Source organism: Fundulus heteroclitus, chromosome 5 (genome assembly GCF_011125445.2).
Source record: "Fundulus heteroclitus isolate FHET01 chromosome 5, MU-UCD_Fhet_4.1, whole genome shotgun sequence".
Lineage (NCBI taxonomy): Eukaryota > Metazoa > Chordata > Actinopteri > Cyprinodontiformes > Fundulidae > Fundulus > Fundulus heteroclitus.
The window spans coordinates 29,689,286-29,695,673 of NC_046365.1; positions in this window are offsets into that span (position 1 = coordinate 29,689,286).

Consider the following 6,388-nt stretch of genomic DNA (forward strand, 5'->3'; position numbering starts at 1 on the left):
GTTCTCTTTTGTGGGCGCTTGAGCATATGCGGACAGGGCACGCACATTATCGATGGCTGCACATGTACGCTTTGTGTGTACGTGTGTTTGGCTGTGTGTTGCACATTAGAGTCATCTGCTAATCTTCGCTCTATGACTGTAAATCATGTAGCACCACCACGAGAAGCAAAGCAGGGGTTAGCAGAGTTTCTGGTTGCTATGGGTACTCATGGAGGGACGTGTCAACAGAGGAGTATCAGATGTTTGAAAGAAGGATGAGGGAGGGAGGATGTCAGCCTAGGAATGACCAGTTGATGAATGAGGGGCGAGGGTTAGAGTGTGCTAAGGGTCCTGAGAGGGGTCCTGGGATATGACATGGACAAGATTGACCAAAACCATACACAAAAAGAAATTTATAAGGTCTTTGTTAGACATGTAAAATACAGTTTGGAAGTCATAATTAGATTTCTCCTTCCTTCTCCTGTAGACGGCTCCCTAACTCGGGGTGGTGGTGGTGGTGGTCCTCACTTGGTCATCTGTATGAAGAATGTGTCACCACAAGGGCATTATCTGTACTTTGATTACGAGTCTTTAAGTGTGTTTTAAGCGTCTTAATAAATGCACACATCTAATCCACACAGTACAAATGTTCCAGTAATTAAGACCACTTTATCCCAGAAATTCTTACTTTTAAAAGCCAAACTAAGGCAAGCATTTAATAAACAAATCATTAACACCCACGAGCTAATTTGTCTAACAAGTCCTGCTCTTTAAGTCTTTCGTTGTGGTTTGTGGATTTAAAAGGACCCTCGTCCAGACAGGAAAAAGTACCATAGCATGTGAAGTGTGGAGCTTTAATGGCAAAACCAGAAATAAGGAACTTGTGCATAAAAACCCACAGGGAACCTGAGAGCACCAGGACCAGGATGGTGTGCAGCAGATGAATCCAGCAAAGATGGACTAGAAAGTGGAGGATTAAATGCTGAGGAGCACAGATTAGCGGGGGAAGGGAGAGGTGACACTCAATTACCAAAATGTGTCATAGCTGTCACAGCTGACTGTTGAAGGGAAAATCAATGGTGTGAAAAAAACAAGTAAACACAAAATGCAGTTTTAAATGAAGGATTTTATTAAAGGGGGAAAGAAATCCAAACCTACATTGATCTTCGTGAAAAAGTGATTGCGCCCGTCCCCTGGTAAAACAACTGTGGTTTATCAAACCTAATTTCACCTTCTCTATCCACTCCCAGGCCTGATTACTGCCATACCTGTTCTCAATCAAGACATCAATTAAATCGGACCTGCCTGACCAAGTAAGGTTCACCAAAAGACTCTCAAAAGCTAAACATCATGCTGAGATCCAAATAAATTCAGGAATTAATGAGAAAGCAAATAATTGAGCTTTGTCAGTCTGGAAAGTGTTACAAAGCCATTTCTAAAGCTTTGGGACTCCAGCGAACCACAGTGAGGGCAATTTTCCACTGTCCAAAAATTCTGGCCAACAGAAATGACACCAAGTTGGTGGAGACGTTTCAACCGAGAGGTCACAAAATACCCTACAGCAACATCCAAAGAACAGCAGGCATCACTTCAGATAAGATCAGAGTTCATTCTCCATCATTAGAAAGACACTGGGCAAAAATGGCCTGCATGGTCAAGGTCTAAGACGAAAAACACTGCTGAGCAAAAAGAACATCAAGGCTCATCTAAATTTTTCCAGAACACACCAAATCCGTAAGACTTGGGAAAATATTCTGTGGACTGATGAGACAAAAGTTGAACTTTTTGGAAGGTGTTTGTCCTGTTACATCTGGTGTAAAAGTAACACATTCCAGAAAAAAAACAACATTATACATCAGTTAAATATGGTGGTGATAGCATAATGGTCTGGGCTGTTGTGCTGCTGTCGGACCCAGACGACTTGTTGTGATAAATATAATCATGAATTCTGCTGTCCACCAAAAAATCCTGAAGAAGAATGTCCGGTTATCTGTTTGTGAGTTTGTGACCTCAAGCGGAAACTACCTTGGGTTCTACAGCAGGACAATGATCCAAAACACACCAGAAAGTACACCTCTGAATGGCTCAAGAAAAACAAAATTAAGACTTTTCAGTGGCTTAGTCAAAGTCCTAAACTGAATCCCTTTGAGATGACGTGGCATGACTTTAAAAAGGCAGTTCGTGCTGGATATCCCTCCAATGTGGCTGAATTACAACAATTCTGAAAAAGATGAGTCGGGTCAAAATTTATTCACAGCGCTGGAAAAGACTTATTACAAGTTATCGCAAACGCTTGATTGCAGTTGTTGCTGCTAAGGGTGGGCATCACTTTTTCACACAGGGCCATTTAGGATTGGATTTTCTTTCTCTCTCTTAATAATAAAATCCTTGATTTAAAAACTTCCTTTTGTGTTTACTTGTTTTGCTTTCGAATAATATTTAAATTAGTTTGATGTTCTAAAATACTTAACTGTGACAAACATGCAAAAAGGAAGTGGGGCAAACACTTTTTCACAACACTGTATATACATTGCACATTTCACATGGTCAAAAAGCACTGTTCAAGAAGGGTAAATGCATAAATAAATGAATAAGAAAACTAATAAATTGATGTCAATTGGCTCAGGGGAGGTGTTTATATGGAGCTTACTCTTCTCAAGGTTAGATTCTAAGCCAAGGGCCATTTGCTGCATTCACATCTCTCTGCCCTTATTCCTGTCCAACCTCTAATAAATCAAGGACATTATTGCCACAAAATCTAAAATAAGCACACACAAAAATTACAATTCATAAATATTTCAAGGAGAAGCATGCTAAAGCATCCACGGAGGTAAAACATGTGATTGGACACCACTGTCTTTTTGCCACTGGTTGAAAGGCACTGTCATGACCCTGGCCAATGTTGAAACATGCAAAAGAAGCAGCCACATATTATGTTAGGCTGTAGACAAGGGAAGCACGTTGCCATTTTCTCACCCCCCATCATTTAACTGGGTGAGTACAATGTTATTAGCTTGAGGAATGAAAATAAAGCCAATGTTGTGCTAACACTGATTGATTGTGTTGTCCCTCCCTGCTTTGCCTGCCCACTGTTGCTGACAAGACTCCTTTAATACCCACAGGATATACCAAAAAAAAAAAAAAAAAAAAGACGTTGTCATCAAATAAATTCTGAAAAAAATATATTTTAATATTGAAACAATACAGTCCACCTCTTCTTGTAATTTCCTGTTGGCTCTACTCTTGAGTTTTCTCCTACTTTGTTGCTGTTTCTTATGGTTTCTGTTCTGCTCCAACAAATCACAACCCCCTGGTCTGGTCCAGTTGTCTGTAGCGTAAGTGTGAGGTTTTGTGGTGCAATGAACCAATAAAGGTGAGCCAAAGTTCAGACAGGTCACAGAGGCAACACAAACCTTCTGCTCCCAAATGCATTGTGATGATTTGTGAGAGTGGTTGCACATGCATTGGTGGGCATGTGCGCGTGGCTGCCAGCCATCCTTGTGGTGTTCCTCTGACAAGTGAGTGTGATTGTGTTCATGTGTTGTGAAACAAATGGAGAGAGTGTTATTTGGCACGATGTCCCCCACGCCAGTAGCTTAATGAGCTGGTAGTTGGCAGCCGCTCACGGTCACCGGCATCCTCTGGAGTCACACCATGGTGTCCTGTGCAAACTGCACGCTCAGTTCTCATACATTTTACGCTCACCTGAGAAAATGGGTGCACACACTTTTCAGAGAGGTCACAGCACCTAGGTCACAGTTTTAGCAGATCAGCACACAGATGATTATATGCGCATATGCCAACATCGGGAACACAGCTTTCTGGCGCAACACTGTGTGTTTGCGTTCACACTTTTGCAAAGCCAACCCTCTGATTGTGGAAAGATGACATGATTTCCTGGGATTGATTCACAGGAAGAAACGGAGCTTTGCAAAATCTGTAGATGTGTTCAACTTTTCACCTATAAACTATTTTTCACCTGTCGGGTGGAACAGTTGCAGTTACTCCACCTAGTTGTTAGGTGGAGCAGTTGTTAGCAAGAAAGTCCATGCTTTGAATCTGAGCTTGGGCCATTCTCTGAGGACAGTCCTTCCCTTGTATGCATTTTTTCAGGTACTGTGACTTCCTAAAATCATACATAAACATGCATGTTTAGGCAACCGACCAGTCTCAGTCTTGATGTGTTAGTTGATGCCTGGTGGACTGGTGATCTGCCTGGGGTGTATCTTGCTTCTTCCCCTGCCTGGTCAACCTTTAAAAACAAGGGCTAATCTTTGCATGCTTGCTGCCTGCCTACTCACAATTAAGTGGACTCACACTGAAATGCTTTACCAGCCAAGTTATCAATAAGTTGAGTGAAAATAGGAAGGAAACATGCTAACGTTACCCTGTCACTTTAGCAAACTGCTTTGTACTTAAAAAAAAATAATTCAGCTGGAGCAAGACATGAATCCATCCAACCACATTCTTCCATCCATCCATCCATCCATCCATCCATCCATCCATCCATCCATCCATCGTATTCTGCTTATCCATGATCAGGTCTTGGGGTTGGGGCAATGGGTCAAGGAGAGAAACCCCCTCCCAAGGGACATCCTCCAGCTCATTCTGGGGGATCTCAAGGCATTCTCAGGCCAGACATGAAATATAGTTCCTTATGCAAGCCTTCCCTGGGGTCTTATCCCAGAATGACAAGCCTGGAAAACCCTCAAAAGGAGGTCTCCAGGGGCTTGGCTGAGCCCAGCCAAGCCCCTGGAGCCAAGGCTTCACCATCAGAGTCTTGCCAGAGATCTACCTCCAGAACTGGCTCCAGGAGGGTGCACCGGTCTCCCCAACCCTGACGAGGTTCAGCTGATATTGTGGTTGGCTGTGTCATCAGAAACATTGAATTACTCTTAGTCTTAGTCCTCACCTGAGGCCAATTTTTGCCATGGGAAATCATACCAGGAGCTTATAGAGGTTGTTGAATCTTTCATTAGGATTAAAACTCTATCACTGCTAATTGATACTGCACCATGAAGAACATTGCTGAACAAATCACACAATTGCTACTCCCTAACCCTGGCGAGGTTTCGGATCATGTTGATCATGTAATACTTGTAAAATGTGACTTACCTCAAATATATACAGGCTAAAAGTTTGGAAGCAGGGTTAAATGCAAACAAAAAAAGTTTAGTTATAGAGGTTGTCCTGTAACGGCGGGTAGTCAGTTCGATACCCCGCTCCGACTGTCTCATTTGCTGTGTCCTTGGGCAAGACAGTTGCCCAAGGACACAGCTGGCAGTCCTGCTGGCAGTGATCAGAAGGTCTGGTGGCACCGATGAACAGATGCCTATCAGCCTGCTCCAGGGCAGCTGTGGCTACAAATGTAGCTCACCATCATCAGGATGTGAATGTGTGCGTGAATGAGTGAATGACTGATTGTAGTGTAAAGCGCTTTGGGGTTGTCTGACTTGATAAAGTGCTTTACAAGTACAGGCCATTTACTATTTATTTTGTAACAAATTAGTATGATTATTATTTAAATAGTCACTTAACACAATGCAGTTTTATTATAGTTCTCATGTATTTAGACATGACAACCGAGGGAGTTACTTCCGTGTAACTCTGTGGCTTTAAACCAAGTATTGCAAATATATATTAAAACGGCAGTTTGGTTTTTACTTTTCTGCTCAAGTCTTGTAAATTATTTCATCTCTAAAACTAACAACCTCTCAGAAGCTGGTGATGATTGTCAGTCATCCAGGTCATGGTCATCCCAAAAAAAGTAAATGGAGTAAAAGTAAATTTTGTTTCTAAGATGGCTTAGATAACATGCACATTCAACTGAAACAGGCCCACCGCTTAGTAATGGGCGGTTGTTAAAGAACCTCTCAGAAGACCTGAGTTGTCTGGAGGGTTGATACACTGACAAAATGTCTGTAATGTCTGTAATGTATTCTGGTCCTAAGCCATTCAGTGATTTATAGACTGACGGAAGTATTTAAAAGTCTATTCTCTGAGATACAGGGAGCCACTGTAAGGACTGTAGGTAAACTAGCTAATCAAACACTGAACACATCCCAAAATCTCCTGAAGTCACACCGGTTTTAAAGAAAGGCACAGTGAACAGAAACTTCCCATTTCATCTTCAGCCTGTTTTAGCCTTGCTTTCAAACATTTGATCTGTAGTGTAGATGCAGTAGATGCTTTTATTAACTTCAATGACGGCCAAGACTGGAACTTACCATCTGTAAATGCTGAATCTTAAATAAATGAAGAAAAAAAACAGCTGTGGGCACAGTTGCGCTAATCCGCAAACAGATAATTGCAGAACTCATCGTTAACTGCATTATCTACTACACACCCACACAGACTTCTCTACAGCAGTAACAGTCACGGCTCCACATTAAACCGTTGTTAATAGCCG